A 27,018-nucleotide genomic window follows, 5' to 3' on the forward strand; every position below is an offset into this window, starting at 1 on the left:
TCCCTGACCATTGGCCATGCTGGCTAGGGCTGATGGGAGTTGAAGTCCAAAACATCTAGAGGGCACCAGGTTGGGGAAGACTTGGTGTACATGTGTATGCTAAATAGTGTGTGTGTGTGTGTGTGTGTGTGTATTAGAGAGAGGGGAGAGAAACAGAGCAGGGCAGAAAATTATAAGTATTAGATACTATATAACACATGAGAGAGAGAGAGAGAGAGAGAAGGGAGAACATATTTATTTATTTAGCTGTCATGAACGCCTAGGACAAAATACATCCTGAGGCCATTTTGTCCTCTTAGGTGAAGAAAGACATCCGTTCTAAAGTGTGGCAGAAGTGGTTTCGACACACAGCCATTGCTTCTGGAGTCATTGATTTCTGAGGGCACAGTGTGTGCGTCCAAACCACTTCCCACATGTTTAGAACTGGTGCCTGTCTTCGCTCTCACAGCAGGAAGCATTCGCTTCTGCTCTACAGTTGCCATGACCATCACCCCACGCCCCTGTGGCATTGAAAGATTGTGGAGATGCAGACCATGTGGAGGTGAGGACAGATAGGATTTTGGATGGAGGATTAGAAGAGTGATCCCACAGGGCATTGGCTGAGGTCTCCTGATTCTTTGTGTAGCATGTTCAGGGGGGTGTAGGGGCTGCCTGTACTGTTTCAGATTGTGGACTCTGCTGATGCTTTGCCCTGTAGTCTGGGTTGCAAGAATCTGCAATGGATCAGATCTTGAGCAGGCTTAAGGTTAGGTCAGGTTTCTCAGGTAAGCAAGAAGTAAGAGATCAGCACTACAGAAAGCTCTGAGAGCGGCTGAGTGGCAGCCAGAAAGGGTCGTGTGTATATTGCTCCAACAACAAGCAGAGCAAGACTGAGACTTAAACAGGAGTTTGGCCACATTTAGACTTGTTGGCTCCACCTCTGTACTGTCTGAGGCTTGGTCTCTGGGCCTGTTTTAGCGATCTCAGGCTGAGATGACATAGGAGTGGCTTGGGTATGCTAGTTTCCTCATGGCCTGAGTCGTCAAAGTCTGAGGATGGTAATGCAACTTCCTCTGGATGCAGGGAAGCCAACTCTTAAGAACTTTCTGGAGAACTGGGGAGGTGGGATGTTCATGATGCCTTTCTGTGGCTCCCTGGACCATTGACTCTGGAGCCTCTTTTTCTAAGGACAAAGGCTGCTGGAAGTGGAGAAATCCACTCCCGCCAGTGCAGTTGATCTAGCTTAAATTTGGGTCCAACTGAAGAAGAGCTCTGCTGGATCAGACCAAAGGCCTATATAGTCCAGCAACCTGTTTCCCAGTCTGGCCAACCAGAACATAAGAAGAGCCATCCTGTATCAGACCAAGGATCCATCCAGTTCCAGCATTCTGTTCACACAGTAGCAAACCAGCTACCTATGGGAAGCCTACAAGCAGGACATGAGTGCAATGGTACCCTCCTGCCCATGATCCCCAGCAACTAGTGTACATAGGCATACTGACTCCAATACTGGAGGTAGCATATAGCCATCAGGACTAGTACCCATTGATAGCCTTCTCCATGATGAATGTAGTGTAGTGTAGAGAGCCAGTGTAGTGTAGTGGTGAGAGTGACGGACTGGGAGCCGGGAGATCCGGGTTCTAGTCCCCACTTGGCCATGGAAGCTCACTGGGTGACTTTGGGCCAGTCACAGACTCTCAGCCCAACCTACCTCACAGGGTTGTTGTTGTGAGGATACAACGGTGAGGAGGAGGATAATGTAAGCCGCCTTGAGTTCCTTGCGAGAGGGAGAAAGGCGGGGTATAAATGCAATAAATAAATAAATAAAATAAATGTGGGAAGCTCATAAGAAGGGCATACGGGCAGTAGCCCTCTCCTGTTATTGGTTCCCAGCAATGGTTATTCAATTCCCTGGGGATGGGGGAGAAATTTGTTCAGTTTGCATTTTAATACAACCTTCCCTGTTTTTGCACTTTCAAATCAGTAGGCAAATGAAAACTCAGTTATCCTTCAAAATTTGCACTACTCCACATTTTGCCACTACTCCAATCAAAAAATGTATACAGAAATGTGTATATTAGGGGAAAGTCCACTCAGAAATACATATATTGGTGAAAATAACACTGAAATGTTTTATATTAGGAAAAGTAATTGCAAATAAATGTGTATACTAGGAAAAATTACAAAGAAAAATGCATGTATTCGGGGAAACATGCACAAAAGTGGGTACAAATTTTCATGCACATTTTTTAAAATCTCCAAGTTTGGGATGAAGCAAACTTAAGATTGGAAAAGGGCGAAACTGAAGGCGCAATCCTATGCATGTTTAGACAGAAAAAAGCATCCTACAATTCCCAGCATGGGGAATACTGGGAGTTGTAGGATGTTTTTCTATCTAAACATGCATAGGATTGTGCCCTGAGAGAAGCTGAAATGGACAGACTCGTCCATCCCTAATATTGCTTCTGGACATAGAGGTCCCATCCAGTCATCATGGCTAACAGCCACCAGTAGACCTGCCTTTCATCAATTTGTCTCATCTCTTTTCAAAGCCATCTTAAACTAGAGATTGGCAAACATGCCTTTGCTGACCATGAAAACCATGGGGGATTTGTGAGCCTTCTTTGCAAGCTCTTATGGGAACGGCGGGGGATAGGACATTGGAGATTTGCAGCCCTACACCATGTAACCCACAGGAGCAGGTGCATTAAAGGGTGCCATGCACTCTACTCTGTAACACGTGAGCAATCTCCTGAATTGTGATCTGGATCCTACCATGCCTGTGATAATGAATAAACATGGTTATCATCATCATCATTGTCATCATCATTTTATCCCACCCTTCCTCCAAGGAGCACATATGTTCTCCTCCCACCCACCCTCCCTTTTATCCTCACAACTGTAAGGTAGGTTAGGCCAAGAGAGGATAAATGGCTTAAGGTCACCCAGTGACCTCTTAGCTGAGCAGATATCTGAACCTGGGTCAACGTAGTCCTAGGCCAACTCTCTACCTCAGCCTTCCCCAAACAGATGCCATCAAGATGTTTTGGATTTCAACCCCCGTCAGCCCTAGTCAGCATGGCCAATGATCAGGAATGCTAGGAGTTGTCATCCAAAACATCTGGTTGGTACCAGGCTGGGAAAGGCTTCTCTAACTAGTACTCCACGTGGCTTCTAAGACACACGCACCTTACCATAGTATGTGGTTACAACATGGCCAGCCCAAAGCATTTTCCTGCCTGAGGTAGAACAGCAAATGGTGTCCCGCACCCCACTGCTCAACTCAAGGTGCACAATATCCAAAGCCAGTCACGTTATTTTGGCACCTGAGGCAGATAATCCCCACAAGCGCTTCCCCCCCTCCCTGGCAGTAAAAATACAATAATAATAATAAATTAAATAATGAACAACGTGCTGCCCTTTCATGTCATCTAACATCAGCTGCCTGAGGTGGCTGCCTCACTCTGCCTAATGGCCTTCAGGGGGTTCAAAAGGTAGCTATGAAAGTTGCCTGCTGTTTGAAAGAAAGGTGGGCTCACTAGCCTAGTTTAAGGGGTGGGGGGAAGTCTCTCTCTCATGAGGCTTCTAAGCACTGTTGTTCACGCAGGGCCAGTCGGGCAGACCTTCTAAGTTCCACCCCGGCCTTCTCTCTCTTGGCTCTGTGTCTGCTCCTGGCATCTATTAATTCAGACTCCCCAAACCCTGCCTCTCCCTGTTCGCTGTCTCTCACAGGGGGGTGGAGCTTAAGAGGGGCTTCTTCTTCCAGCTGGACCTCTGAAGCCTGAGGAGCCTGCCTAGCCATGTCTGGACTAGCCTGGGAACACACCTCCCCCTTGTCTGGTGGTTCTTCTTCAGAATCTGAACGACTCTCCCACTCCCTGCACTCAGAAGCACTCCTGTCACTCACATTCTCTTCTTAATAACTCTCATGAGATCATGCTTCCCTTCCTTACAGTGACAACACACTGCAGAGGGGATGATTCCAACCACCTCGTCACAGCAGTTGCCAGATCTTTCTTGCGCAGTAGCTGTTAATTTGGGTCCTGTTAATGCAAAAGGAAAATGTTGAAGGTTATGATTTCTTGTTTCCCTAACAAGGTCTCTCAGTGCACTGAGCTTCATCTTCCCTATTTGTTACCGTTCGATCCAACCCAAGTACGTCACCGTTCAGAAATGGGCAAAATTTCCAGTCCTCCGAAGAAAATTACAAAGTGTGGCAGTCTGCAAAGGGCTGCTCCCCATGAACCGCTCCGAGCAAGTTGGCATCCTTCGGAAGAGCCATTTTCAAAAGTAACATTTCAGCTGCTCTCTCACATTTCCAGCGTCTCTCATTCAAATGCAAAATCGACATCATTGTCAGCTGAAATGTACTTTGGATTCGAAAATGGCTCTCTTTAGTCTTCTAAGTTGCTTAACAGACGTCACCAATGAGAGCACTGAGATTCAAAGGTGTTCTTGGCGTAAATTGGGAAGTCATCCGTAGCTGGCATCTGATGACCAGGGAGGAGCTGTCACTTAATGGTGAAGCACTTATTTTGCATGCAGAAGCCCCTGGATTTGATCTCTTGGCATCTTCAGATCAAAAAGAATCAGATAGCAAATGCTGGGATAAAACCTTCTCTTCCTGAGGCCCTGAAGAACCTCTGTCATGTCAGAGTAAACAACTGTAGCTCAGTGGCAGGGCACCTGCTTTGTATGCACAACGTCCCAGGTTCAATCCCCAGCATCTCCAGGTAGGACAGGAAAAATCCTTGTCTGAACCCCTGGAGAGCCACTGCCAGTCAGTGACGACAGTACTGGGCTAGATGAACCAATGGTCTCACTCATTCTAAGGCAGCTTCCTATGTTCCTAATATTGGGCTAGATCAGAAGGTGCTGCACTTCTTTCAACAGAGGGCCAAATTCAGTTTTGGAGAAGCTCTTGGGCGTCACATTCCAGTGGTGGGTTGGGTCAAAACAAAAGAGGTGGAGCTGAAAGACTAAAACTACCAGCACATTTTAGCTCAAAGCTCTGAGTGCCAGTAACTAAGCCTTGGGATAGGCATTTCAACCTTTCGGAATGGGGAAATAACCATGGAAAAGTTAGTAAACTCTCCAAACAATTGGCAGGTAGGGGAGAAAATTAGGAACTACGTGGGGATGTGGCCATTTGGGCAACCCCAGAGGACTGGATTGGGACACAAAGTGTGCTGGATTTGGCCCTGGGCCTGAGGTTCAACACCCCTGGTCTAGATGGAGGAATAGTCCAACTCAGGCTAAGATGGGAGACATTTTTCTCCCTCTCTCAAAATACTAGAACCCAGTGGGGTCATTCCATGAAGGTGATTGTTAGGAGAGTCAGGACAGATAAAAGGAAGGACCTCCTCACACAGTGCAGTGTTAAACTATGGACTCCACTTCCACAAGATGCAGTGATGGCCACCAATTTGGATGGCTTTAAAAAGGGGTTGGACAAATTCCTGGAGGAAAAGGCTATCAATGGCTACTAGTCTGGACGGCTATGTGCTCCCTCCAGTACCAGAGGCAGTGAGCCTATGTACACCAGTTGCTGGGGAACATGGGTGGGAGGGTGCTATTGCGCTCGACAGCTGGTTAGCCACTGTGTGAACAGAATGCTGGACTAGATGGTCCCTTGGTCTGATCCAGCAGGGCTCTTCTTGTGTTCTTGTGGATTATTGTGTTCTAACAGGCCGCTTTGGAATTGGGATATCGGGTATTGTCAAGAGACAATAGCTCAGTGGTAGAGCACCCATGTTGCATGCAAAAGGTCCCGGGTTCAATCCCTGGCATCTCCAGTTAAAAGCTTTATGTCAAACTCTTTGGGCTGAGGCCCACAGAGAACCACTATCAGTTATGGTAGAAAAAATTGGCCTATAGTCTCACCTGGTGTAAGGCAGATAAGGGGAGACATGATAGAGGTGTCCAAAATTATGCATTAAGTGTGGAGAAAGTGAACAGGGGGACATTTTTCTCCCTACTTCATAATACTAGAACTCAATGGGGCCATCCCATGAAGCTGATTGGTGGGAGATGCAGGACAGACTATGGAACTCACTTCCACAAGTTGTAGTGATGGCCACCAATTTGGACGGCTTTAAAAGGGACACATTCATGGAGAAGGCTACCAATGGCTACTAGACCTGATAGCTCTATGCTACCTGCATTATCGGGTGCAGTATATGCCTGTGTACACTAGTTGCTGGGGAACATGGGCGGGAGGGTGCTATTGCACTCATGTCCTGTTTGTGGGTTTCCCATGGGCAGCTGGTTGGCCGCTGTGTGAACAGAACGCCAGACTAGATGGACCCTTGGTCTGATCCAGCAGGGCTCTTCTTATATCCTTAAGTTTCCTAAGCTTTCCTTCCTTCTAGACTAGGATGAAGGGGAGAAAAAGAACAACCCATTATTGCTAATGTTTCTTTTCACTCCCCCGCCCCTCCACCTAATGATGCTCGTCCAGGCTTTCAATGTGATGTTAAGAAGGTAGAGGACACACTCTATTTACATGCGGAGGAAAGAAATAACTGGAAGGAGAAGAAAACAGAGAAGAGGGAGGCGAGGTGAATGGAGCAGGCAGGTCTTCAAGGAACAGGTGCTGTAATGGTGTAATACGCAAACCAACAGTGTGACATGCAATCAAACACACTGTGGCATCGATGTGTCTGCTGTTCATTAGATACAGATGCAAGGGAGCCAAGATAACTCAGACCTGGCAAGGAAAGAGAAAAGATCAACAAAAGAGGGACATCTCCATCGCCTGGAAATGAGAGGGAGAGAGAATAAAGAGCCAGGCAGGCAGACCTACACAAGCACCCCACACACTAAGACTGCGGGCAGCATCTCCTCAGCCCCACAAAGAGAGATGTAGCTGCAGAGAGCAGTCTTCAAAGATGGAATTGGTTCATTGATGGTCACCAGAGTCAAGGGAAGTTCTTTGGTCTCTCTTGCGAAGAAAGTTGGGTTTACCCGACCCCAAATGTGATTTCCACCACTCCCTTCTTCTTCCCTGCCCCCCCCCCCACACACACTGGTTGTCAGCTTGAGCTGAGCATCAATGGCTCTGATGAGAAATGGGGTGGAAAATTGCCAAAATCATAGATAAATACAGGAAGGCAGGTAAAAGGAGGGCTGACTGTGCGGGAGGGGGAAGAGGTGCCATGGGGGTGTCATGTGCATCCACACGAGCAAAGGGCTGTATGTGCCTGATCTCATCTGATCTCAGCAGCTAAGCAGGGTCAGCCCTGGTTAGTACTTGGATGGGAGACTGCCTGGGAATCAGGCTTCCTGCATTGAGCAGGGGTTGGACTCGGTGGTCTTGTAGGCCCCTTCCAACCCTATGATTCTATGATTCTATGACTCAGGCATGGGCCTTGGAGAGAAGAAAGGCGAGTGGTGGGGCTGATGAAACATATTGGCTGAAATAGAGGAAAATGAACAGCAAAGGCTTTTCCAAAGTGACAACCCCACCCGCCAAAACACACACATATTCCCATGCAGACTGCGCATGGCTGTAAAATTATTACATAGGATCCAAATTACATTCCTCCATCTAGATATTTCCTGCCGGCAATGGTGCAATTAGGCAGTGGAGGCTGGTGGCTCCAATTTTGGTGGGGTTGTAAATCCATTCCGGGTTTCAGTCAAAACCGGCCAGAACTCTAGAGGAACTATCCAAGGTGTTTAACCTATTTTGGTGGTAGGGCTCAACACCTTGAATATCCTCTAGAGTTCTGGCTGGTTCTGACTGAAACCTGGAATGGATTCATAGCCCCACCAAAATTGGAGCCCCCCCCCAACTCTGGACTCAATGTCTTAAGTAGGGGAGAGGCTCTTTACATCAGGACTGGGCAGAAAGTAGATCTCCAGATGTTTTGGACTTCAGCTTCCAGCATTCCTGACCATTGGCCATCCTGGCAGGAGCTTCTGAGAGTTGAAGTCCAAAACTTCTGGAGATTTACCTACTGCTTTAGATGGCAAGGTGTATTGCTTCACTTACTTCAGAATGAGGCCCTGGACCTCTGCTTCAAAGTCCTGCTTTGCTGGCAACGCTGCCTGTACAAAAAGAGCATTTTACCAGCACTCAGTGGACCTACTGGTATAATGAGATTTCCCCCACTCCCAATGCAAGGACAACTATTGCGCTTGTGAGTGCCATTTGGATTGTGAGAGCATCATGAGCACTGATTGGCCAGTGACTGTGCCATCACATTACTGCTTCCGTTCCCTCTTTCTTCCCTGCACCATTTTATACCCCATTTTTGAAGGGTAAAAGTTGCTGTTGTTTTTCTTATGAATTAGAGATCACAGGTTGAACTTCAAGTAAATTTCAGGGCTTCCTGCAGCTCTAAGTGAAACAACGATATCCAGCATGTATGAGACCTTTCTCTCTTTCTTTATTTCTCCCTTATTTTCTGCCTTGGTTTTTACAAACAAATCCTGCTGGCTATGTGCTCACTTTCACCAGCACTGCCACATCGATTTCTGAGGTGATTTTTTTTTTTAATGTCTACCTCCTGTATCAGGTTTATATTTTACTTTAGCAAGCCCATCCCCCCAGTAAAATTAAGATGGGATATAATGTTGTGGCCCCTTCATGGATCACTGCCTTGTTGTGGCGAAGGGGCTTGCGTAACTCAGTGAAGCCATAAGCTATGCCATGCAGGGCCACCCAAGATGGACAGGTCATGGCAGAGAGTTCTGACAAAATGTGGTCCACTGGAGAAGGAAATGGCAACCCACTCCAGTATTCTTGCCAAGAAAACCCCATGGAACATATCACAAGGCTAAAAGAGATGATGCCAGAAGATGAGACCCTCAGGTCGGAAGGTGTCCAATATACTACTGGGGAAGAGCAGAGGGTATTTCCAAGTAGCGCCAGAAAGAGTGAAGTGGCTGGGCCAAAGCCGAAAGGACACTCAGCTGTGGATGTGTCCGGTGGTGAAAAGAAAATCCGATGCTGTAAAGAACAATATTGTTTAGGAACCTGGAATGTAAGATCAATGAATCAAGGTAAGCTGGAGGTGGTCAAACATGAGATGGCAAGATTGAACATCAACATCTTGGGAATCAGCAAACTAAAATGGACAAGCATGGGCAAATTTAATTCAGGTGACCATTATATCTACTACTGTGGGCAAGAATCCCTTAAAAGAAATGGAGTACCACTCATAGTCAATAAAAGGGTGGGAAAAGCAGTACTGGGGTACAATCTCAAAAATGATAGAATAATCTCAGTAGAAATCCAAGGCAAACCATTCAACATCACAGTAATTCAAGTCTATGCCCCACCCACTGAGGCCGAAGAAACTGAGGTTGATCAGTTCTATGCAGGCCTACAACACCTTCTAGAACTAACACCAAACAAAGTTGTCCTCTTCATCATAGGGGATTGGAATGCCAAAGTAGGAAGTCAAGACATCACCGGGACAACAGGCAAGCATGGCCTTGATGTACAAATGAAGCAGGACAAAGGCTAATACAGTTTTGCCAAGAGAACACGCTGATCATAGCAAACACGCTTTTCCAACAGCACAAGAGGCGACTCTACACATGGACATCACCAAATGGTCAATATCAAAATCAGATTGATTATGTACTTTGCAGCCAAAGATGGAGAAGCTCTATACAGTCAATAAAAACAAGACCTGGAGCTGACTGTGGCTCAGATCATGAGCTGCTTCATGCAAAATTCCGGCTTAAATTGAAGAACATAGGGAAAGCCACTAAACCATTCAGGTAAGACCTAAATCATATCCCTTATGAATATACAGTGGAGGTGAGGAATAGATTTAAGGGATTAGACCTGATAGACAGAGTGCCTGAGGAACTATGGACGGAGGTCCATAACATTGTTCAGGAGACAGCAACGAAATCCATCCCAAAGAAAAAGAAATGCAAGAAAGTAAAGTGGCTGTCTGATGAGGCTTTACAAGTAGCTGAGGAAAGAAGGGAAGTGAAAAGCAAGGGAGAAAGGGGAAGATATATGCAACTGAATGCAGAGTTCCAGAGAACAGCAAGGAGAGACAAGAAGGCCTTCTTAAATGAACAATGCAAAGAAATCGAGGAAAACAATAGAATGGGAAAGACTAGAGATCTTGTCAAGAAAATGGGAGATCTCAAGGGAACGTTTTGTGCAAAGACGGGCATGATAAAGGACAAAGAAGGCAGGGACCTAACAGAAGCAGATGAGATTAAGAAGAGGTGGAAAGAATACACAGAAGAACTATACAGGAAAGATCTGAATGTCCCTGATAGCCATGATAGTGTGGTCACTGAACATGAGCCGGACATATTAGAGAGTGAAGTCAAGTGGGCCTTAGGAAGCATTACTAACAGCAAAGCTAGCAGAGATGACAGTATTCCAGCTGAGCTATTTAAGATCCTAAAAGATGATGCTGTTAAAGTGCTGCACTCAATATGCCAACAAATTTGGAACACTCAACAGTGGCCACAAGACTGGAAAAGGTCAGTTTACATTCCAATTCCAAAGAAGGGCAATGCCAAACTACCGTACAATTGCGCTCATTTCACATGCCAGCAAGGTTATGCTCAAAATCCTACAAGCTAGGCTTCAGCAGTATGTGAACTGAGAACTACCAGAAGTACAAGCTGGGTTTCAAAGAGGCAGAGGAACTAGAGATCAAATCGCCAACATTCACTGGATCATGGAGAAAGCAAGAGAATTCCAGAAAAACGTCTATTTCTGCTTCATTGACTATGCTAAAGCCTTTGACTGTGTGGATCACAACAAACTGTGGCAAATTCTTAAAGAGATGGGAGTACCAGACCACCTTACCTGTCTCCTGGGAAACCTGTACGAGGGTCAAGAAGCAACAGTAAGAACCAGACATGGAACAACCGATTGATTCAAAATTGGGAAAGTAGTACGACAAGGCTGTATATGGTCGCCCTGCTTATTTAATTTATATGCAGAGTACATCATGAGAAACATGATGAATGTTTCTGGGTTGGATGATTCTGGGTTGGAATGTTTCTGGGTTGGATGAATCACAGGTCAGAATCAAGATTGCCGGGAGAATTATCAACAACCTCCGATACGCAGACGATAACACCCTAATGGCAGAAAGCGAAGAGGATCTAAAGAGCCTCTTGTTGAGGGTGGAAGTGGAGAGTGCAAAAGCTGGTTTGAAACTCAACATTAAAAAAATGAAGATCATGGCATCTGGCCCCATCATTTCCTGGCATATAGAAGGGGAAGAAATGGAAGCAGTGACAGATTTTATTTTCTTTGGCTCCAAGATCACCGCAGACGGTGATTGTAGCCATGAAATTAAAAGATGCTTGCTCCTTGGGAGGAAAGCTATGGCAAACCTAGACAGCATAGTAAGAAGCAGAGACATCACCTTGCCAACAAAGGTCCGTCTAATCAAAGCTATGGTTTTCCCAGTAGTAATGTATGGCTGTGAGAGCTGGACTATAAGGAAGGCTGAGCACTGAAGAATGGATGCTTTCAAACTGTGGTGCTGGAGAAGACTCTTACGAGTCCCCTGGACTGCAAGGAGGTCAAATCAGTCAATCCTAAAGGAAATCAACCCTGACTGCTCATTGGAATGACAGATACTGAAACTGAAGCTCAAATATTTTGGCCACCTAATGCTAGGGATGGCAGAGAATTCCACCACGGATTTCAGTGATGCCGAATGCACTGGCATTCGGCGCCCTGAAACCCGTGGCAGAACGGCCTCCCATCCCCCATCCCCGGCGGAATCCCCCCCGGGACGAAGCTTACCTGGGGTGGATGTTCCGCCGGTGGCTCCAGCGGCGGCTCCGGTGGCGGCAGTAGCAGCTGGCCTCTCGGCCAGCTGCTGCAGACTCAAATGGCGGCCGCCATAGCGGCTGCCATTTGCGTCCGGCCAGTCTGCCTTGATAGGCTACATAAGTATTTGTGTAGCCTATCACAGCAAAGGCAGCCATGCAAATGGCAGCCACCATGCCATTTGCGTAGCTGCCTTTGCCATGATAGGCTATGTAAATACTTACGTAGCCTATCACAGCAACAACAACAACAAAAACAACAGCGCACGCAAATGGCAGCAGCTACGGCGGCCGCCATTTGTGTTCCCTTTTTTTCACTGTTTTAGCCTACGTAAATATTTACCTAAGCTATTATGGTGAAAAAAGGGGGGACGCAAATGACGGCTGCCGTAGCCGTCGCCATTTGCATATGCTGTTGTTGTTGTTTTTGTTGTTGCCGTGATAGGCTACGTAAGTATTTACATAGCCTATCATGGCAAAGGCAGCTACGCAAATGACGTGGTGGCCCACTACACTATTTGCGTTCCCCTTTTTTTCACCGTAATAGCTTTCGTAAATATTTACATAGGCTAAAACAGCGGGAAAAAAGGGAACGCAAATGGCACCTGCCATAGCCACCGCCATATGCGTACGTGGGGTTTTTTTTCCGGAAGGCTGCCCAGCGGCTGGATGTAGCAGATGCAGCGGCCAGATGTAGTACGGCGGCCCCGGCCGGCGGCTCCGCGGAATCTCTGCGGAGTGGAGCTGGCCAGATCAGGATTTCGGGGGGAGGTGTGGAGCGCCTCCCCCCCACCACGAATCAACCCATCAAAAAGGTAAGTGACTTTCGTACATCCCTACCTAATGCGAAGAGAAAACTCACTGGAAAAGACCCTGATGCTGGGAAAGATTGAAGGCAAAAGGAGAAGGGGACGGTAGAGGATGAGATGGCTAGATAGCATCACCCATGCAATGAATATGAACTTGAGCACACTCCGGGAGAGAGCAGAGGACAGGAAGGCCTGGCGTGCTATGGTCCATGGGGTCACGAAGCGTCAGACACAACTGAACGACTGAACAACAACAACAAATAATGTTGTGGATTCCAGATGAGGGCCAGTGCAAAACATGTTGAATGTCCCTGTTAAGACACATGCAGCAGCATCCTGCACCAGGCTTCCGAATAGTCTTCAAGGGCAGCCCTACATAGAGTGCATTGCAGTTACATAGAAGGCCCACAGCTCATTTATCTCCAGCATTTCCTATTAGCTATCTCAGATATAGGGTGGCCAGTTATGAATCGCCAAAAAGAGGACAAAAGAGGGCAGCCATTCACCAATCCTCCCACTCTGCCTCCTGAGGTGGGGGGTTTCACCCTGGCCTCATGGGAGGGCTGGCCCTGAAAAGAGAGAAGGCAGTTTCATTCTCCTCTTTCATTCAACCCAACCTAAACTGTACCAGCACTGTTTTCTGTTGGGAATATTGCAGCCTCATCTGCAAGTTACTGGAAGGGCTGTGTGTTGCAATTAGTTAATGCATGGAAATTTAGACCATAGCTAGCCTTAGGATCTCTATAGCCTACAGTGTGGTTTCCTGTGATTTGTTCCTTTTGCTCCTCCCCTTCCTTCCCCCCACCGCTCTCTCTCTCTCTCCCTGACCTTCTCCATTGCTGGGAGCAGTTGTGTTTGCTCTCTTGGATTGAGCAAACTCCATTTTTAAAAATTGTACACTGTACCTGCATTTTTATGCAAGGATATTGTCAGTAAAGCTTTTACCTGTTCTTCACTAAAGAAGGGTGTGGTCTCCTTTTTGAGCCTTGTATGCATGTGGGACTGGTAAACACTCATTCTGTTCTGCCTTTTGTTTTTCTCTGCTAACTGCCTTTCTAACAGGAGGCATCAATAGTAAATATTCCCATCATTTTCTCTCTCCACCCATCCCACATGTAGATACAGTGCAGCTGCTGATGCGCCACATTTCTGCGCAGTTAGATAATTGTAGACTCTGGTTTAAATAATCTTACTGGGAGCCCCCTCTTTAGATGGTAATGTCTGTTACTTCACTTAGTTCAAAATGGTGTAAGCTGCTGTCTTTGGGAGCCTTCCTGCTGAGCAGCGCCTTGGAACTCTGCCCCATGGTACCACAGTTAGGAGACTGACATGGAAGGGTGGTAGTTGCAGAAAAAGGGCAACTAAAATGATGAAGGGGCTGGAGCATCTCCCCTATGAGGGAAGGTTACAACAGCTGGGATTGTTTAGCTTGGAAAAAAGGAATGTAAGGGGAGACATGATAGAGGTCTACAAAATTACGCCTGGTGTGGCAAGAGCGGATAGGGAGACATTTTTCACACTCTCATAATACTAGAACCCAATGGGGTCATCCCATGGAGCTGATTAGTGGGAGATTCAGGACTGATAAAGGGAAGGACTTCTTCACACAGCACATAGTTAAACTATGGAATTGGCTACCATAAGACATAGTGATGGCCACCAATTTGGATGGTTTTAAAAGGGGGTTAGATAAATTCCTGGAGGAGAAGACTATCCATGGCTACTAATCCTGATGGCCATGTGCTACCTCCAGTATCAGTGGCAGTAGGCTTAGGTATACCAGTTGCTGGGGAACATGGGTGGGAGGGTGCTGTTGCATTCATGTCCTGCTTGTGGTTTCCTGGTCAACAGCTGGTTGTCCACTGTGTGAACAGAATGCTGGACTACATGGACCCTTGGTCTGATCAAGCATTGCTCTTCTTACGTTTACATGTTCTTATCTCTTTAACCCTTTCCCCTTGCACTGGTATCCTTTCCTCAGAAGAGCTAAAAGCAGCCTGCCGGGTTGGGGCTGCTATGGATTTTCAGCCGAAAAAGGATGCTGGGTGACAAGTTAAGAGGCCCCTCTCTTCTGGTCTCCCACTTTAAACTGCAGCTGCAGCAGATATGTTGCATAAAACTAATGTCCCCCAAAGAAGAATTCCACATATAACATGTGGTTCAACCCCTGGAGAAAGCTTAATAGGGTTTTGCTTTACCATGTCTTGAGGGAGCTTTTGTGTACCTTCTTTCTTGCCGCATCTTGGCAGTGGTCTCGTTCACGTCAACGAGGCTTGCATACCCATGCTGTTTGCCATAATGCTGAGAGGGCGGGAGGGGGAGTAGTCCTGCATCTCTGCTCAGACACACAGCACAGCTGTTGGCTTTAGAACAAAACCTCACCAGCCTGGAACCGTCTAAGATCCAGCGCCTGCTCTTGCCACTGTTCTAATATTTCCCTGGCTTCATTTCAAAACTGAATTCTTTTCTTTTTTCTTCTTCTTTCCACTCCGGAAGCTCAAGAACTTCACTAACTAAATCATCTCAGGGCAATAGGCTAGCTTAATTTATACACGGAAGAACTCCAGAGTCATAAAAATGAGCTGAATTGCCTCTCTAAAAATAACAGTCCATTTCTCCATGAGAAAATGGATCATGGAGAGATCGTGTGAGCAAGTCTGACATTAGGTTAAGCTTGAGACCAGCAGTACCAAACTAGCTGGTTGTATTGGGAGCAGGGGGCAGGCAGGGAGAGTGGGTTTGCTTCCATCTCAAGAACTGGAGAAACATTTCATCCATCTTCATAACCCGCCCGCTCAGGCTGTGCCTCACTTTCTACCCCTGGGTTCTCCAACATGGTACTCATAGGCACCAGTGTGACCACAGACAGATCTATTGATGCCCATCAGGTTTCCTGTCTCCCCGCCCCAATTTTAATTTTTATTTTTTTAACTGGGAGACTGGCATGCTGCAAAGTAAAATGCTGCCCTCCAGTACCATCTTCATTTGGGTTCAAAAGAGTTATTTTGTGTTTTGGAGCTCAGACCCCCTCCTCTGCCCTGTACTTAGGTCCTTGGGCAATTTGCTTTTCATTTAGTCTCACCAGTTTGCCTTCTGGGAAATGAGTGTTTCATGACAAGCCATGCCTACCATGGCAGCCATTTTATGAATAGGCAAGCCTCACTCCCATAGAAGCCATTTTGTGAGAGTACCCACAACATTCTCCCACAATTCCAAATGTGTCTACTGACCCCCCAAAAGGTTGGGGACCCCTGTTCTACCTTATGTGGTTTTAGCTTGAGACCGTTTGCCAACATGGGAGTGAAGCAACACCCTCCCCACCACCACCCACCACCATAAAGGCTCCTGCAATTCTGGGCAGGATCTAGAGAGATACAGGAAGGGGTGAGGCAAGAACTTGGTAGATCTCCTGGAACATGAGCAGTTTACCTTGAAGGGCCATGCTGGAAACATGAGTCCTCAATCCCTACTTGGCTCCAGTGTTTACAAAGGAGAGAAGAGAGAAAAGATCAGCTACGATGACAAGAACTGGTATGGAGGGATACAGGTCACATACATAGTTGACCTGTCCTTGAATTGTTGGGGTAGGAGAGACCTCCTAGTCTGTGTCTGTCTAAGCACATTAACCTAACCTTCATATATGAACCCTAAATTCCATCTTAGTGTGCATAAGCACCTGGAACCTAAAAATTGCTGCTCTGACTCAGGGGTGGACAGAAAATTGATTGGGATCTCCTGGGAGACCTTTGGGTCATTCGCAGTAGATCAGCAAGGGATGACTCCCAGTTGTCTAATGATAGCACAAGCTAAAAAGCTCACCCTGTAAATTAGGTTGCTGAAAAAGAATGCTGGAGTGGGGCTGGGGGAAGCAGGAATTGAGTTTTGTGAAAAAGACTTGTGACCTTGCTTCTGGCACTGAATACACATTCCTGGGCTGTGCATAAACTCAGAGGCCCTCTGTTCCTTAATTCTTAGTGTATGCTTGCCAGACCACAGTTTTGCACCAGGCCGGTGGCCCTCAGGAACATAGGAAGGTGCCTTATACTGAGTTCAGACCATTGGTCCATTAACCCAGTATTGTCAACACTGACTGGCAGCAGCTCTCCAGGTTTCAGGCAGGAGTTTTTCCAGCCCTACCTGGAGATGCCGGGAATCGAACCTGGGACCTTCTGCATGCAAAGCAGGGGCTCTACCATTGACCTATGCCCCCTCTCCTAAGGTTTCCAGTCAAAACATGAAGCAGATCTCTCAAGACTGTGAAGTCTGCACACCTTACCTCTGATTTGCACTTCTCAACTGGCTTTAATCCCTGAAGCACTCTCTGCCGCAAAGGATGACCCCCTCCTCAGAGGAAAGCATCAAAGCTCTTTCAGCCTTTGGAGCAGGGGAAGCACCTTCCCAGGCATGACCATTTAGCCCTTCATGGCTTGCCCTGCAACACACTCAGACTCACCTGAATCAATGGCTAGCTCAGCATGTGACTGTTAAGAAAGATTCATATGCAGTTCTAAACAGTGATAGGCAGCCTTCCCTCAAGTGAATTCATTATTTACTCTGAAAGTAACGAATCCCTCCATGTGAGTGAGTTCAGACTAGAGTTCTCCTTTAATGCAAAATCCTGTTCTGTGTGTATGAGTTTTTGCAGACGCACAGTATCAAGCAGCTGACATCTGGAATCGCAAAGTGCGGCATGACGTTATGCGTCACCATGTTACATGTTTCCTTTCTGAGTGGTTGTTTTCACGTGGCCTGCCTGTGTGATGTAGTTGTGTGGTGTTTACTTGCCGTCACTGATTGCTGGTATGAAGATGAACCCTGCAAGTAAGTTTGGGGGGGCTGGGTGGATGGATGACTGAACGTTTGAGGGGGAACCCGTGTACTGCTTCACTGCACATGCTCCGAAGCTTGCAATCAATCCCAAACTTTATAGTGAACAGTGGAGGCTGGTGGCTCCAATGTCAGTGGGGTGGTGAATCCGCTCCGGGTTTCAGTCAGAATCAGTCAGAACTCTAAAGGAGCTCTCCAAGGTGCAAAGCAAGTTGTGAAGCACTTTGGATAGCTCCTTCAGAGTTCTGACCAAAACCCGGAGTGGATTCACCACCCCACTGACATTGGAGCCACCAGCCTCTGCTGATAGTGAATGAGTAATCTATTGATTCTGGCTTGCTACAAAGGTGAGCATTACAAACATATGAGTTTCGATCAACGAGCCGGCTAATTCCAAAATCTGGCGGCATCACTAGTTCTAAATAGCTATGTCAAGATTCTTTTCTGCAAAACTCTACTTGAGCTCTTTGCCTTAACTGCTGGAAATCTGGAGCTTCTTTCTGTACCATGCAGGCTGAACATTCTTCCACTCTCCCAACTCCCCTGGACAGGACATCAGTTTTGTCAATGGTGCCAATCCTGAAATGATCCTGTGCTGAAACCAGTGCATGTCTCTGTCTCATCTATCTGAAATCCAGGTTCCCAGTTGTCCCCTTCATTGTTCCTATGGGGTGTTTTCTGACACTGAGTATGCCATGGCCGGGTCTCAAAGTCTACACACATGTCAAAAACATTTGGATGAATTCAAGCTGCTTCAAGAATTGAAGCAATTCCCCTGCTTTCCTCTTCTTAAGCCATTCCTACTTCTTTTTGTATCATATCTATTAGATGGTAAGCCTGTGGGCAAAGACTGCCTTGTTTTTTAAACGGTGGATGATGCTGAGTAAATTGTAGGTGCTTTATAAGATAACAATAGCAATAATCTATCATAATAAAACAGGATGTGTGTCTGTCCGTCAGCATCATAACTCCAAGACCATGAAACCTAGATACCTGAAACCTGGCATATATACTAAGGGAACCCTAGAGGTGAGCTCCTGGGGTTATTTTGTTTTTTAAAGTCATTAATTAATTTTAATTCATTTTAATGTGTTCATGTTCTTGGAGCCTGCAGTAACGTCTTCAGCCACTAGGGCCAGACTTCCCTAACCAGCAGATAGCCTTGCAGTCCATACAGTGTGAAAGCAGGAGAGATTAGTAGGCCAAGATACAGAGTTATATGCCTGCCCCCCCCCCTGCAGGAGAATGGAGTGGACAGACCCCTCCCTCAGAAGGGCTATAGGGCTGCACCATGGCAGGGCCTATGCCTAGGGGTGCCAGGAGGCATGGCTTCACTCAGACAAGGCTGGCCCAATGTGTACAACCCTGACAGCTGTGTAAGCTTCCTTGAAAGCTTTATGGTATCAAATTAAGCGGTATTCCAACCCATACAAAGCCAAAACGTTTTGCTGCTGAAGATGGAGGAAGAGTGAAAATGACACTGCCTCCATTCAGAAGTTACTCTGAGCTTAGTTTAGCATGATGAGAATGAACCGCAATGAGCCCCAGGTTTGCGTGCTCCTTCCACCACCCCTCTTCTTTCCAGTGCAACTACGAGGAGGAAATCTGAAGGTTTTGCTTCCAATTTCAACTAACCACAGTTTAGTGTGCCATCCAAATTGTAAACTGTGGTTAACATTAACTATGGTTTGTTTAAACAAACCAGGTTCATAACCCATTTTTGAAGTTGGCTTGTTTCCAACAAAACATAATTATGATTAACTACACTTTGTCAGTTCTGTCTGTTCAACACAACAAGCTGTGGTTAAAGCTTGCTGTTGCTTAGGTCCCTGAAATTAGGAAGTGAATTTTTAGTTATGAGGGAAATGCAGAAAGAGACAGAGAATATCAAAGAGTAGGAAGAGGTTTGGGGATGTTGTAGAACAGAGAGAAGCTTCCATTCTTCTTTACTGGAATCCACCACTGACAACTCTCTCTTTTTCACATACAAGCAGGGGGCTTTCCTGGTGCCTTGTGGAATGTATCTCTCTTTTCCAGCAAACACAGAGAATGGAACTCTGCTTTTACATTTCGTTAAGTTTCCACAGACTCTTTGCACAGCCCTGATTAATCTTTTACTCCTCCCTTATCAGGACTTTCCCTTGTGATTTTTACACAGAGCTAGCTGTTTCCTGGACTATCTTTTTTTGACTTGTGAACAGCTTTGAATAAACCTAGATTTCCTTGATTTCCCTTCCTTTCACCTTCTTTTATTTCCTTCCATTTTATTTTATTTCCAGGGAAGGTCCAGATTGCATTTATTTTTAAACACTATCTTCATGGATTCATTGTCCATCTGGGTTTCACCATGGACCGTGGGAATTCCATCTGAGACCACAGGAGCCTGTCTCCTCTGCTGTAAGCCTTCCTTCCTCAATCTTTAAGCCAAACTTCTATACAGCTGGGAACATAGCAAGCTTTATGTAGGGGCAAATGTAGGGTTTTATAAAGGGCTAAATGTACCTATTTATTTATTTGTTACATTTATAACCTACCTTTTCCTCCAAGGAGCCTAGGGTGACATACATGGTCCCCCTCCTCCTTCACTCCATTTGACCCTCACAACAACCTTGTGAGGTAGGTTAGGCTGAGAGCAAGTGACAGGCCCAAAGTCACACAGTGAGTTTCATGGCCAAGTGGGGACTAGAACTGAAGCGTCTTGAGTCTCAATCCAACACCCTAACCACTACACCACACTGCCAAACTATGGCTTAGTGTGAAGTGGGCCTGTGAAACATAATGGAATTCACCTGTATCATTTCAGGTTGCAGGTCCTGCTAAGTACAGGGTTTAGCCCAGTAAAAGATACTGCTGCACCAAACTTCCCAAGGAGATGACAAGCCCAATTGCAGGGTTCAGTAAGTTGGATCTGGTCAAGTCAGGGTTGGGTGCCAATAGGATGGCACCCAATAGGATGGCACCCAACCCTGTTCATATTTTTTTTTATGTAAATGCTTTTTAATCTCTATATTGCATTTTAATGTTTTTGATCTTTGTAAACCGCCCAGACAGCTCCAGCTATCGAGCGGTATAGAAATGTAAATAATAACAACAGCAACAGAAGTGCAGGCATTCCTCATGTCGGTCCCCATAATCACACCCCAAAGAAGAGCCAAACATAAAGGCTGCTGCATTACTCTATATCAACAAACCAGTTCTAGGGGTTTTCATCTCCACCAGGAGCAGGTCTTTTGTAAGGCCAATGTAAGGTCTTCATTGTCCATTCAAGACCAAGACACCCCTAAATACTTTGCATTGCAACAGGGAACAATGTATTGTTGCTGGGAAAATTCATTTCTCCCCAGCTACAGTGAGGATTACAGCTAAGATCAAAAGGAACAAGGAAGTCTGAGGGGGGTGGCAGATGATGTCAGCATCCCTGCTCATAAAGACATGCTGGTGCTGCATCCCTGAGCACCACGGCTCCACTACACCACTGGTGCTTGTACTAGCATACCTGCTCCCAAGCCCCCTCCATGCTTTATGCCCCCACACACATTCTCTGAATGCATCAATAGGATGAATGAGCAATGCAAGCCTACCTGAGCACGAACACCTTAGTCAAAGGCTTTTTGCTCAGGCGCCCCTGCCTTTGGAAGTGAGGAAAAGGGCCTTGTTTTTGGTGACACCCTTTGGGGGAGGTAATACTTTCCCAGAGAGGTCCACCTGGTGCTTTCTTTGCAAAGCTTTAGTGCCAGGTTAAGAAGATCTTATTTGCCCAGGCTTTTAAGGAATGGTGTCATTTGATTAAATCTGATGAGCATAGGAGGGGGCGGGGGGATGGACTGCTTATTTGCTGTTTTATCTTGTGTTTTATTGTGTGATTCTGCTTTTTAAAAAACATTGCATTGCTATGACTCACTGTGAATTGTAACAGCTTCCTTTTAAGAAGTCTTTTGTGGCATGCTGCTTTGGACATTTTACTTACAAGAGTGGTTAACTTTGAAAGTGAAAAGAAAAAAGGAAAGAATGAAACTAGGACCTGAGCCAAGTGAAGGAATCATAGAATCAAAGAGCTGGGGGGATTCTTGTAGGCAGGGCTGGTGTCAAAGAAACGGAATGGTTGGGCACCTGCCAAGGGCCCATACCCTAGTAGGGATCCACTGACAAGAGCCCCCTGCAGTCGCTCCTCTTCTTCATCCTTGCAGCCAGTGACAGCCAGTGTGATGCAGTAGCTAGAGTGTTGGACTGGGAGTCAGGAGACCCAGGTTCTAGTCCCCACTCAGCCATGAAGCTCACTGGGTGACTTTGGGCCAGTCACAGACTCTCCACCCAGCCTACCTCACAGGGTTGTTGTTGGGAGGATAAAATGGAGAGGAGGGGGCTTATGTGCACCACCTTGGGCTCGTTAAGGAGGGGGGGAAAGTGAGATATAAATGTAATGCATAAATAAATAAAGGTGCTTATTCACCTGCCTCTTGCTCTGGCTCAGTCAACAGTGGTGGTGAGGAGAAGGAGCAGGAGATGCCATGGCTGGCCTGCTTGCTCACTGGCTCTCTGCCTGTCTAGCAAGCAAGTGATGAGAAAGAGGATGAGGAGCAAAAGCAGCTGGAGACAATGGCAGTGAGAAAGTAGATTCTAAGGGAGGGAATCCATTGAGGGCATCTTGCCCAAGGGCCCTCTGAAACCTGGGCCCAGCACCGCCTCCAGAGCATCTCATCCAACCCCCTGCTCGATCAGTGCAGGAAATTCAGAGCTAGTGGTGCATCACAGTGGTGGACCCAACAGCCCCACCCTCTTTATATCATAATGTGTATGTTTTCACTTGCTTCAAACTGTGGGAAGGCAGCCCTGCTACATCTAGGGACCTCCTGCTCCTTCTGCTGAGTGGAGCCCTGGACCTATGCTCCAAAGTCCTATTAGTAGAGTTTAAAATTGCATAACAATCTTTTTGCCCCCTGTAACTGTGCATAAAGACAACTTGCTAAGATACAATACACTCTTTTGGCTTTTGAATCCATTCTGGGTTTCAATCAGAACCAGCCAGACCTCCAAAGGAGCTATCCAAGGTGCTGAACCCTGTCCCCAAAATAGGTCAGCACCTTAAATAGCTCCTTTAGAATTCTGGCTGGTTCTGCCTGAAACCTGGAATGGATTCACACACCCCACTGAAATCAGAACCACCAGCCTCCACTGCATCCAACCTCTGCTTGAAGCGAGGTGTGCCCACCATCAACCCAGGTCATGAACCACAGTCTAAGGCAAGGGTGCCGAACCTCTTTTGGCCCAAGGGTTGAATCCCATTTGGGAAAAGCTTTCAGGGGCCACCTCCCAGTGGTGAGCAGAGCAAAAGGTGGGGCGAAAATAAAAGGCATGGAGCCAACAATACCATCCTATTTTAGCTGAAAACTCTTACTGCCCGTATCTAAGCCTTAGGAGAGGCATTTCAACCTTTTAGAATGGGGGAAAAAGCTGCACAAAAGCCAGGAAACTACTACATGATCACTGGTTGGGGGGAAGGGGTGGAGCCAGGGAAGCTGGCGTGGCCAGCTGGGAACCCTGGAGGGCTGGACTGGGCAGGCCAGATTTGGTCCAAGGGCCTGAGCTTGTGCACCTCTGGTCTAAGGCACAGTGGTTCATGAAGATGATGATGTTGCTTTAAAAAAAAAGGTTCTGAAACAAATTATCTACTAAACCACCCTGAGATCCTAATGATATAGGGCAGGATATAAATGTTTTAAATAAAACAAACAAACAACCCACACTGGTTCTGGCAAAGTGTCACGCACAGATCAAGGAGACCCGAGTCCATCTCCCAATGTCCTCCATTGCCTAGCTGCTCTCACCTCAGAATTTGGGTGAATTGCAATATCGACATCTGCGTTTAGCTCATAAACGATGCATGTGTGTTCAAGATGGGAATGGGTTCCCGAGTATATGTATTTTTAAAGTGATGTAAGAAGCAGACCTCTTGCATGAAGCAGGGAAGCAGGGAAGGTAATTGACAAGTATAGAAGATTCAGTCAAAGGAACAGCAAAGGCAGCAACATTCCCTGTGATTGTCCTAATTTCCACTCCTTCCGCTCCTTCCACGCTGATGGGGCACTTTAAAAAAATAGAGAAGAAAAAGAAAGCTTAAAACGTTTCTTAACTAACAAGGCAGGTGCTGAACTGGCTGAATGAAAGCAGTTCATTCTCGCTGTCTGTGGCTGTGAAATTCCCCTCCCTTCACCTCCTGCAGTCTGTTTTATTAACTCTCCTCACTTTGAAATCAATAGACTGGGTTGAATGAAGGGCATATTTAACAATGTGTAATTGCGAGGGGCGGGGGGAATAGATATACATGGTGGTGCCAGACTCTGTTACTGGCTCTTGTCATCATGAAGTGTGTTGATATTCAGACTGAACAGAAATGCCCAATTTAATTGGAGTCACTAAGGCTGCAATCCTATCCCCACTTTCCTGAGGAGTAAAGCCAATTCAAATTGGTGGGATTTATTTCTGAGTAGACATGCACAGGATTGTGCTGTGAGGCTGCAATCCTATACCCACTTACTTGAGAGTAAACCCCATTGAAATCACTGGGATTTATTTCTGAGTAGACATGCACAGGATTGTGCTGTGAGGCTGCAATCCTATACCCACTTACTTGAGAGTAAACCCAATTGAAAGTAGGGGGAGGTTGGTTCTCTGGGAACTGACCTCGGAGTGCGGGCTCCAAGGTTGGTTCCCAGAAAACCAGATATCCTATGGCCATCTAGCCACTGTCTAGCAGCCATAGGATTGCTCCGTCCAACTATCTTAAATAGATAGGTATGTTAGCCTTTGGGGAGAATGCCTTAAAAAAAAAAAAAACATTTCAGATGGAACCTTTTTTCATCCACTGTGTTGCTAACAGGTACAGGGGATATTTATTTATTTATTTTACTAACAGGTCCAGGGAAGTGTTTATTTATGTATTTATTTTCTATCCCACCTTTCCTCCAAAAAATGGCACTCAAGGAGAATAACATAAAATACAGATCAAAAACAAAACTTTAATTGAAACACAACATAACAACAAATACATTAAATGAAAAACACAAGAACAGAAGAAATAAGCAGCAATTATTAAAGGCCCCTTCAGGTAGTAGAGTTGCAATAACAGTTTAAAACTGGTAAGTACATGGAGGGAGCAATCCTGTGTCTCTAGACAATGTCTGGGGGACATAGGATTTTTTAGTTTCTGGGCTCCAAAGTCGGAACCCGGGCTCCAACCTCAGAGCCCAGAAACCATGCTCCCTGCCTCCTCCTCTGACCCCTCGTAGCATGTGTGAGTCTCTCTGCACTAGCTACATCTCTGTGCTCAGAAACAGAGCACGGAGACAGGGAAAAGGGGGTGGGCTCCAGGGCAGAGAGGGGAGGAGACTGCAGGAGCTGCATTACGCAGTTTCCTATGCACTGCGTGGCCTCCCCCACCCTCCTGCTCCAAAGCTCCCCGGCTAGGCAGTCGAAATCACCTCTGTGCTCTGGCTGCCCAGCATTGGATATTGATCAGCCTCCGAGCTATTTCCATAGGATTGCACCCAAAGGGAGTTATAGGTGGTAGAAGTTATACTGGTCAGTGGTGATGACAGAATCCCAATGCCAGTTCTAGGTTGGGGAGGGAGGTTCCTTAATGCACCCACCTTTTCTACGTTCTCACCACTGCAGCCCCTGCCCATTCACGTGTCTCTCCCTCTGGGCCCAATCTGCACACCTCCCATAGGCGGAGAGGTGGTGCGGAGATGGGCAGATGACCAGGCAGCAACAGCAATGGGGAGCAGGAGAGATGGGGAGATTGGCAGTGGTTGCCCTATTGGAGCATGGGCCACGGCAGGCCCCCAATGATACCAAGCTCTGATTTCTGACCCCCGACGAATGACATACAAACAACCACATTCCGATGTGCATGTTCCATTGCGATGGCTGCATGATCTGGGGGGTTGGGGTGGGCTTTGCATTTGTCAAGGATTCAATACTGAAGTTCGAGTGTTTGGGGAAATGTGATTTCTTCCTGATGGCCAGCAGTAGCTGAGAGAAGGTTATCTGGATTGCATGCCGCTGCTGGATTAACCAGGATGCTTTCCCTGTATAACCCAAAAAGAAATAAATCAAAAATCATTTGGAAAGGCCTTCATCAAGTACATGGCTGAAAGGGGGGGGGTAAATTGAGGCACCAGCCAACTGACCAGTGAAACATTGTCAATTGGCAGCCTATTGTTAGATGGTGGCAAAATAGTGTCAGACATTCCATGAAGTTAAAGCTGCTCTTATGTAAGTGTCAGCCTTCCCTTTTCTTTGCTTCGGGGTCTCATCTGATAGCTGTCAGGAACTGCTGTTGACCACTGCCCCATCCTGGAGAGAAGTGCAGAACTGCAAGGGCAGCTTCCCAGCAAGGAACCTTCTAGACCTGTTGTGATTCCACCCACCCAGGCTGGCTGCTGGATCCTGCTGGGCAGGAAGGAGTATAAAGGGTAGGGAGGAATATAAATTCCTCTTGCAGCTGAGCTTGGCTCAAGCTACAAGATCTAACTGAGCACTGCTGTGTCATGGGTGGCCCCTCTTGGTTTTTTGGTCTTGCTTCCTGGTTCGTTCTCCAGGCCTGGTTGCTCTTTGGTCCTGTCTTCTGGTCCCTGATTCACTCCAGACTTCTGCTGGGTGTGGAGGTGCATCTTCACTACAAAGAAAGGCTAATGGATTTTTAGTTTAGTGGGGGAAAGAGGGTATCAGTGAGGTTGGGGAAACCCCAGTGTTTGCAGAGGTGGTGTGCGTGTGTGTGTATACAGTGGAGGCTGGTGGCTCTAATGTCAGTGGGGCAGAGAACCTGCTCCAGGATTCAGTCAGCACTCTAAAGGAGCTATCCAAGGTGCAAACCACCTTGGATGGCTTCTTTAGAGTTCTGGCTGGTTCTGACTGAAATCCAGACTGGATTCACCACTCCATTGGCATTGCAGCCGTGTGTGCATGTGTGTGTGTGTGTAATTAAACAACCAAGCATACAAACACCTTGAAAAACAGCTTAATGATGATTGAACATGCTCAATAGCCACAGAACATTGACTGCCACTTGGAAAAGAAAAATTGAAAACTTGGGGGGGGGGATAGAATGGAGCAGGGGTCCCCAACAATTTTCAGTGAGCATTTCCGTGAGCAGATCTGGAATGCTGAGAGTATCCTGGGTGTTCTCACAAAGTGGCTGCCATGGGGGGGGCTTGCCCATCCATAAATTGACTGTTGTAGCAGGCATCGCTCATCATGAAACATTCATTTCCCAGAAGGCAAACTGGTGAGTCTAAATGAAAAGTACATTGCCCAAGAACCTAAGTACAAGGCAGAAGTGAGGTCTGAAGTCCCATCACAAAAGCGATCTTTTGAACCCAAATAAAGATGGTGCTGGAGGACAGCACTTTGCTTTGCAGCGCACCAGCCTCTCTGCTTAAAAAAAATTAAAAATCTTAAGAAAGTAAATAAAAATCAGGAGGGGCAGGGAGCCTGGCAGGCACCAGGAGTGTCAAGGTTGCCTCTGAGCACAGGGAGTGGCTCAGTGGCTCAGATTCTGAAGAGGAATTGCAGGAGGTGGAGGAGGAAATTTCCCAGGCTTATCCAGAGATAGAGACACGGACTCCTC

Source organism: Heloderma suspectum, chromosome 10, assembly GCF_057233095.1.
Source record: "Heloderma suspectum isolate Gila_16-S chromosome 10, 16-S_ref, whole genome shotgun sequence".
Lineage (NCBI taxonomy): Eukaryota > Metazoa > Chordata > Lepidosauria > Squamata > Helodermatidae > Heloderma > Heloderma suspectum.